The following is a 9,888-nucleotide window of genomic DNA, read 5'->3' as shown; positions in this document are numbered from 1 at the left end:
TAAGTTTGTATAGCAACATTTAATCAAATCAAATCAAATCAAATCAAAGTGTTTTGCATGAGACAAAAAAAGTCAACATATTTAACAACACATCAGAACGAGAATAAAATGTAAAAATAAAATGTAAAAAAACAGACAAATAAATAAAAAGTGAAAGAATAAAACAGCGCAGTTTCGGAGAAAGGACAGTGCAGCAATAAATGAACAGATAATTAACCCCTAAAATAATGAAAGGAATAAGTGCAGTAGAGAAAATGAATCAATCAAAACACAGAAAAACAGGAACACTTTAGGTCTGACCTAGCAAATATATTAGCTGAATACATGATGAGGAAATGAAACGCAAAGTGCTTATTCAACCAGTGATGTATGCATAGAGGACAATTCATATGAGCTGCACCTCACCTTTTTATCTTTTTTTCTGTGTGGTACTTTTCAGACAAACGAATGTAGCCAAACCATTGATGTCACTGCTCCACTTTGATGAGGGTCACTGGAGCCATTTCCAACTTTTGTACTTAAAAGCCTCACTGAATCATTGATTACTCCTCCGCCACTATATTATAATTGGTTTCATTGAACTGCGCATTTGATGAGGTTGTAGCCAGTGAAATGACAGTGCCCTACAGCTTTCATATTCTTTCACAAATATTTGTCTATTTTTCCATTTGCCAAGAGATTTCATGCAGGCCATGGCCCAGAGCAAACCTTTTGACATTTGCCAGGATTGCCAGATGGCCTGTGCATGTGTATGTGAGTATGCAGCATTAGGTTTTGTGTGTGTGTGTGTGTGCGTGCGCGCGTGCGTGTGTGTGTGTGTACACCGCCTTGCATTCATGAACACATAATTAACATATCATTAAGGGATACATTAATAAAAAATGTTTGGGATGATGAAATGTTATTGATGGAAATGACATTCAGTATGCGATGCTGTGTTTTATAAAGACTAAGCAATAAGCATCTATAAGATGGAGGTTTTTTAGGTCATGGTAAACATCTATCTGCACCAAGTGTTGGTCTGTGGGGTGAGGAGGCATATATTATGTTATCACATAGATTTCTTAGTTTAAAAAAAAGGCATGAATCAGCCTGGTTTCTCCAGTGAGGGAATTGCCTCCACAAGGTGAAGGATTTTTTTTGTACATTCCCAAGGTGGGGAGACTATTCAGCTTTCAAAGACAAACAACACAGCAGACATCACAACAATACTAAAGATACGAAACATTTCAATAAAAATTTCCTAAAATCGCCAATACGCATAGTCATAGTGTTACAACTGCCTGTACTTACTTCTACCCAGACTAATCCTGTTTAACTGTACAATAGTTTCTGTTGCTCTCCTATCGCTTGGTTCTGTCCCTTGGAGGCCTAACCTGCCAGTCAGAAAGAAGAAGATAGAATTCATCGTTGGCGGGAAGAAATCAATCCTGAAGAACTGTGCTGGAGTTAAAGTGTAGCTCTAAAGAGTAAAGAATTGATAGGTTAACTGTACTAACTCAATCAACAGGGGAAATAAAGACAATGGATTCAGTAAAAACTAAATAAAGGGTCAGTATGTATTTTAACAAAATGTTTCACAGGGCGTTGACATTATTTTTTAATTTTCAACATTCTATGTGTTCTAACTAAACAGTGGCCTCGTGTATCCTGCCTTCATAATAATATGAAAGAAGAGAAGAGTTGATCAAAAGGCTGATAGGCTCATCTTGGGCCCTGTTTACACCTGGCATTAAAATGGGTTTTTGGTCATTGGACTGCAATCGGATAGTACTGGACCACATGGAAGTACAGGTGTAAAAACAGCAATTTTAGAACACAGGAGTTGCTAGTCTGCTGCTGCCTCGGTTGGTTAGTTTTTGTGTTATCGTGTGACTTTAGTGTTTTAAATGGTTAAAGTCAGACAACTAACCGATCGAGGCAGCGGTAGACAAGAGAGGCAAAAAAATATTTTTGTCAAGGGAGTCTGGTGGTTTTGACAAAAGCGATTTAGCGACTGTTTCTGGTTAAACAAAAATGAAATTACTTATCTAAAAAAGGTATCTCTCTGTAGGGATCCTTTCCACAATGTTGTCACACTTACAATAACAATCTAAGCCTGTCAGTGGCAAAAACAAGCACTTTAGTGAATACTTGCCCCCAAGGATTACGTTGCAGCACTGTCTCGCTACTGCTGATTGCAGCGCCCTCAGTCAATGCTGGACCAATTTCAAAAAATGTTCTCTTAAGTAGTTACATTTACACAATGACATGGAAAAATAGGATTTAGATTGAAAAATGCCAGGTGTAAAGGGGGTCTAGGTCCCCTTCAATTATAATCATGGATGAACAGCAATATGGGCAGCTTTATGGGCATCAGAACATGCTGTCACAAAGTTTGTCCATGGGTTTCACTTCTCAGGCTGCTGTAACACTCCATGGGCATCCCCAATCCATACTATTAATTATGAGCAGGTTTTGAATATGATTGTTCATAATGAAAAACTATAAAATAAGAATGCTTAAAACAGTCTGTATGCTGATTTAAAAAACCTTGAATTTATATATTGTACCACTATGTAATGCAAAAATAAATTAAGGGGCTGCCCACAGTTGGTGCTAAAACAGAAAAATAGCATAATTTATTTGTGAAAAACATTTAACTTTCTTTTTGTGAAGTTTAACTGGAAAGTGCTTGCAGTTTGATCAACCTCTGATTGTGCAAGTGTTTTTCCTGTTAGTACAAAACAGTAAAATACTATGTTGATATATTGTATACTAACTGCAAAAACAGTATACTATGAAGATTAGTATAGTAATGTGAACAATTTCTATTTAGTATGGAAGAGCTTGTAAAGGATGTATGGAGCCTAGGAGGGAGGTATGCAGACACTACTCAGCCCCACCTGCAGCCCCACCTGCAATTCTTACTGTATTTTGATTAAGATGAGACAGTATGCAATTATAATATTCTCCTAAATGTAATATTATTTAAATATTCTCTTGTTATTACTGACATTTTCAACATATCACTGTCTCAGAAGAGGGTTCCCACCTGCTTCATGACAGCCAGAATCGTTCCTGTACCTAAAAAGTCTACTGTGTCTAGTCTACTGTGTCTAGTCTACGACTACCGCCCTGTGGCAAGTGCTGGTTCTTCAGCACATTAAGAACAACATCCCAGCCAGCCTGGACCCTCACCAGTTTGCTTTCAGAACCAACAGATCCACAGAGAATACCATCTCCACTGCCCTCCACTCAGCCCTCACAAAGCTTGAACACCTACATCAGAATGCTGTTTGTGGATTTCAGCTCAGCATTCAACACAATCTCCCCCATGAAACTGATCAGCAAACTTAGCACTCAACACTGGATATTGAACTTCCTCACAAACAGACCACAGACAGGTCGGATTGGTGGACTCACCTCCTCCACTCTAGTTCTCAAAACCGAAGCCCCCCAGGGCTGTGTGCTCAGCCCCCTCCTGTTCACGCTTTACACCCACGACTGCATCCCCTGACATGGAGAGAACTCTGTTGTGAAGTTTGCAGACGACACCACCATCATCAGCCGGATTTCAAACAACGATAAGACTTCATATCGAGAGGAAACTGATAATCTTGCAGAGAACAACCTACTGCTCAACGTCAGCAAAACTAAGGAGCTGATCATTAATTTTCAGAAAAGGGAGATAAAGACACACACTTCTGTCTACATTCAGTTGTACTGATGTGGAGCAGGTGAACAGTTTCAGGTTCCTGGGAATCAGCATCACAGAGAACCTGACATGGTTTTCTCACTTCACCACGCTGGTGAAGAAAGCTCAAAAAACAACTTTCTTGAGGAAGCATAAGAAGGCCAAATTCCCATGCCAAGTTCTTGTCAGCTTTTAAACATCACTGAAAACATCACTAACTGGCATGGGATGTGCACGGCCCAGGACCAGAGGGTTCTTCCCGAGCATCAGTGATGTCGGTGATGTGAGGTGCCTACACAGAGCCCAAAGGATACTAAAGAAAAGTACCCACCCAGCCACAGCCTGTTCACCCTGCTGCCTTCTGGGAAGAGATATAAAAGTTTCTGCTGCCCCACCACCAGACTGCAGAGCAGCGCTTTCCCCCAAGCTATCAGACTTGATATCCATTCACATTCATTCTCTGCACTGCTCCATTGAAAATAATTTATTTCTGTTTACCATTTTTATAATGTATTTATTTTTTTATTTATGTATATTGTCTGCTATGTAGCAGACGGGAGTTACAAATTCAATTTTACTCTACAACCTGTATTGTGACAAATAAATCTACCTTGTAAAGGTACAATAAGGCAGTACAAATAATGAGTATGGGGTCTACCAATGAAACTAAACTATGCAGGAAATAGCTTTTTGTTTTAAAATTTGAACATGACTTCTTCTGAGACCAAACCTAGGCACTCGTACTGCTCCAATACACAATATTTGTAGCTATGCACTGCAGATCCGTCTTTCAATTTTGTGAGAAGGAGTTCTAAGGCAAGTCAAGGCAAATTTAATCGTGTGACACCTTTATGGTCAATAACCACATCCTGTGTCATACCTGGTAAGAATGTTATGGATGACTGGGTCATGCCTATACTTGTTGTTCTATAATACACTTATAATGAATATATAACACAACAATATCACTTTACAGAAAATGTGTCTTAAAAACCAACAGATAAAAGATGAAATCAAAAGCTGACACAATTGAGCATGTCTTTTGTATTCTCCACACAGGGCAGGACAGATCCCACAGGGGTGTTTTGTTATCACTGAATTTATTATACATTATGAGATTGATGAGACTATGCACTTTTAGTGACAGAATTTAATTTGACTGTATTTGATTCATACCGGTTCTGCACTTCTTTTTCCCCTGTCACATCTCTTCAGGAGGCCCTGACAGATCCTGTCCCGATAAGCCACTGCTGTTAGAGATTTTCTCCTGACATGTGCCCATATCTCATCAGTGAGCCTTTGTTGTGCATTTTAACGAAAATTGCCATGAACTGATGTTGGTTCGATAATTTTTGTTGAAGGCCTCAAAGCTACATAATGGTAAAATACAGACCTGCTATATTCATCCAGTAAAATACACATTCCTCATACTGTGATGCACACTTACACACTTCAGGTTCTACCAAAGTCAAGAGAGCTATTTTATGCAAGAACCACAGTAACAAATACCCACAACAACCAACTCTGCTCAATAACGCCTGTAATTATTTCAAATCGATTGTTGCATGGCAGAACACAAACCTTATATAAAACAAAAAGCTCTATTTGCTATTTTTCACTCACATTCTTCCCAAATAGTCTTTGTTAACTGAAGCACTGGAGAGCCACAGATGTCAGCGTGGGGAGAAGAAAGACAACAAAATGCCTGTGTATTGTGAATGTTTGCCGACAATGCTGGCTGCCGACACAAACCCTGCTTTCAGATATACACTGCCTCCATTGAGGAAGTAAATTGCAGGATGCCAATTGTTTTTTTGTTTTTTTTTGTGCAGCAAAAATAATTACACATTCATACAAAACTGATTTGGGATGGTTTTAAGGGGGAGAGACAGAGGGAGAGGGAGAGAGGAGCTTGGCATGATTGCACATTATTTGGCGTAATTACGCTTTCACTTGAGGATCTGTGTTCACCCCACTGAAAAAATGGATTTGTCACCTCTTTGTGAATAAATTAAATGAAAGCCTCAAATAATCACACATTTTACTCTTAACAAACGATGCCCTTTTAATGTTTTGCTCCCTGCTAACAAGGCTGATGGAATATGTTTTATTTTTAATGTCAACAACAATGTTTGCTGGTTACTGATTAGGTTGCTGAGCTTTTCACAGCACACATGGAATTATCACTATGTTGGAAAATCTTTCAACAAAATCACTGGGTTACAGATAGTAGCTTTTTCTTGTCCTCTTTCCTTTCTTCATAAGAAAAACAAATCCCCCCGGTTGCTCTTACAGGCAAAAAAATCCACTAAAGCTTTACTTTTTTGTAAATCAAATCCTGTCCACTGCTAGGGAAGTACTTCTCTTTTATCACGACCAAGATGTCAAATCCAACGACCCCCTTTTTGGCTCTACCAAGAGCCTGTTAAGTCCGCACCTTTCAACTCAGAAAATCACAGCGGGAGAGATGTCCAGCAGAGAAGGGTCAGAGGTAATGCACAGTGAAGGGGACGTTGCTGTGAAAGAATGGATTGTTTCCTCAGTATTAAAAGCTTAATGGACACAGAAATACTACCTTTGATGCTGCAGCTGTGAAATGAAGATGAAAAATAGGTCCAGGCAGGGAGAGTGAATTGGAAATTCACCCGGCTGCTGGAACCTGCAGAGAACATGCTGGAAATGTAGACAGCAATTTCTGTTTTCTATAAACCATCTTTGGCAATTACTTATGACCTTCATGGGTATGTGCTAAAGTTGCATCCTCAGTCAATTAAAAAAATGAAACCTAATCTGACAATAATGTGCCCATCCTGTATTCATAGTCCTAATGCATGAGTTAGTCTGTTAAATGACTAATTCATGAGCAAGTTAAAGAACAACTTCAGAACAAAATGGTGATGAAAATCCAGATGTTAGGTAATCTTACCGTAAGAACACTTAAATATACCTTAGAGTACAGAAGTTTCCTAATGCTCATTTAGAAATGTGCATAAAAATATATTGAACAATGAGTAATTTTGTATTACAGCTATAAGACTATACCATTTTATTACCAGTGATTGGACAGACAGAAGCAACAGTGGCACTGAAGATGGCATTTAGGATTTATTTTACCCATTAGATATTAAAACGATCAGACAGCTGCTCTGACAAATGTTCCAACAAGAACTTTGACATTTTAAGTGAACAAAGTAAGTTCACTTAAATTAAACAAATCTTCTCTAATTTTCATTCTGACTGTATAAGGTTTGGTTGTAGTAATAGGTACTCAGAATGGATGGTGGGCTTGCTTTGACATCACACACCAAGATTCACATCCTGAGGCCTGTGTGTGGTGTAGGCAACATAATCTTGGCAATGGTTAGGGAAATGTTAGTAAAGTCAACACGTTCTGTTACATGTCAAGTCACTTGTGACTTTTTTCACTATTAATCCAAGACCACCTTATCCTTTCCCTAACCTTAACCAAGTGCTATGAGTGCCTAAACAGAATCATAAAAAAGTTTCATCATGATTTATTCACTATGAGCAGATAAATAATAAAGTTGACACCAAGATAGTTGTTACTGCAAAATCTCTGCACTGCTGAACTTTCTTTAAAAAAATTGATGTGAGTTTCTAGGATGGACAAACCTCTCCCTTGCCTGTCAGACTCACTGATGATGATGGCTGTTGCATCACTGACAGCAGTCTTTCACCACCAACAGCATCTGAAAGAGTCATTTGCCAGTTGTTAGTGGTACATGTGATTCTTTACAAATGTGGCCAAAATATTTTTTGCACATCTGCATGGCTGTGACTGATGACGTGCATTATATATGTGCATCTGAAAACACCTCCATTGAATCTGGGCCTCCATGTTTATTATCAGTGAGGCAGATGCACCACTCGCGACCACCTGCATTTATTAAAAGTTTTAAAAACTATAAACTCCTGATGCAGGTTGAAAAACTGGACTGACCCTAGATATGAGAATAAATAACTTGTGCTGATGCTAAACATAGCGGCCCCAAAGGAGCATGCTCAATGATGCTTAGTCTCAACAATGTGCATATTTGTGCTGACAAAGTAGTGCAGCAGTTTTAATCTCAAAAGGCGAAGTACATTTCATCAGACAAATAAAAGATTTTATGCAAAACATGTTTTTAAATGAACATACAATTAATGCCATATTTTCACATTTCTAAAACGTTTTTATTTACTTAATATCTCCCAAGATACAATTTACATTCATGGACATTTGATGTTATGACAAAATAAAATGAAGATAACACATGGAGACACAACAGCGTGTACACATACTGTAAACTACCACCTTTGCAGAAGACAGAAAAGCTGATGTTGCGACAATACCCCAATATAAGTGGACGGCAAAGACACACAAAAACGTTTTCATTCAAGAAAATAACGATATCGGAAAACATTTTGAAACTTCCTTTTGCCCCACAGTGAAATTTAATGAGCAGTGTATAGAACATGATAATACAGATTTTCCTGCTATGCCAAACTGTCAGAAATGGATAATATTGACCTTGAGGCCAATGGAATGTATAGTTTTTTAGGACTACAAAACCCAAATGTAAGGTACATTTTCATACTAATTTAATGCAAAAGCTGACATGAATGATTTATAAAGTTGACACAAAAGGGACTGTACAGTAAAACTTACTTTATGCTGAATGTATGATATATCATAAGTACACATTTGCACTTAAGATATTAAGTGTGAGATATATGCATATGACAAAAGCAGATAATGAGTTACACTTGCACATAAAGAAAAAAATGTAAGAGCACATCTTGCCTCCATGCTTTCAGCTTAATGGGACTCCTGTTGTCTAAACTGACAAAGGACTTGTGCAGTCTGGTGGCTGCTGGAGTGAATGACCTCCTGCATCATTCCCTGGAAAGCTTAACAAGGGTTTTTTTTTTGTTATTGTATTTTTTTTCTTTTTTTAGTTAAGACAGTTACGTTTGAGTAAGAAAGTCTACAAAGTCTTAAAATATGTTTTATTAGTTTCTGCTCATCCTCCCCAATTTTAAGCCACAAGCTACCAGTGATCACAGCTTCTATCAAGCACACACACACACACACACAATCCATTTTTAATGACTGCAGATGTAGCCAACCAGCCACACTGCCTCACTCAGCAAGACAAATTATCTACATTAATTATCTACAAATACAAGAGAAGAGATACTTCAAAATGTAAGCCTACTTTAGAACTGAAGGAAACAGGTCAAACATTTTGGTGTCAGTCAGTGTCAGTCATGACCAATCTAATGGTGACTATTTCTTTCCTTTAAAGGCAGTGTGCTATGCACCATAGGCTCAATCACAAACTCTTCATCTTCATGCTCCAATCATACCGGAGGTGCAGAATAACTCCAAATTACTATACAATGCTTTTTTTAAATCTTTACATGGGTACGCACAAAGGACTTAATGAGAAAAGTAAACACAAGCATGTTTGTTCAGTGACACACCACAGTGTACCTTTAAATCACCGTAGGAAAAAGATAACATTTGCCGTGGTCTTAGAAAATATGGCTTGATTCTAGCGATTGTTGAATTACATTATTTATTTTCATTTTATGTACAGTTGCACTAGTACTCATAAAATATAATACTAACATTTCATAGTTTTGTAACAAAATACAAAATTTTTTAAAAACTTAAACAAAAATTTCAATAATAAATGTTTTTGTAGGAGATACATTTTGTTACATATACAGTGAACTTGGTTGGATGGGTTATTTAAATTCAGGTGCAAATGCCAGCAATCTGTGCAAAGAATGACAGTAACTATTTTTGACAGGTGTCAGTCTAAAGTGACACATTGTTGTCGCTGCTCTTGCTGTTATATAGGGATATATAGCAGAGCTGTTGCAAACAGCAAACATTTAGTTTTTCAGCTCAGGTAGAAACAAAAGGCTCAACGCAAAGAAGGAAAGATGAGATGTGGAGAGTAATGTGGCAGATGAAGGAGAAAGAGATAAAAAAAAACAGCCACTGTTCCAGAATCTGCCTATAGAGGTTTGCACATCAAGGTTCCCATATGGACTGATGTTGTTTTGTGCCCTAGTGTAATCTTTATATGAAGAAAGCATCTGTTGAGAAAGTTGTTGAAACAACCAGCCTACAACAAGAATATAAGAGCTCTGAATGTAGTATTTGAAACAGTGTTATAGTGTTTTGTGCTTGATGTTCA

The sequence above is a fragment of the Micropterus dolomieu genome, linkage group LG05, assembly GCF_021292245.1.
Source record: "Micropterus dolomieu isolate WLL.071019.BEF.003 ecotype Adirondacks linkage group LG05, ASM2129224v1, whole genome shotgun sequence".
NCBI classification, from domain to species: Eukaryota; Metazoa; Chordata; class Actinopteri; order Centrarchiformes; family Centrarchidae; genus Micropterus; species Micropterus dolomieu.
Note: the sequence above shows the minus strand (reverse complement) of the source record.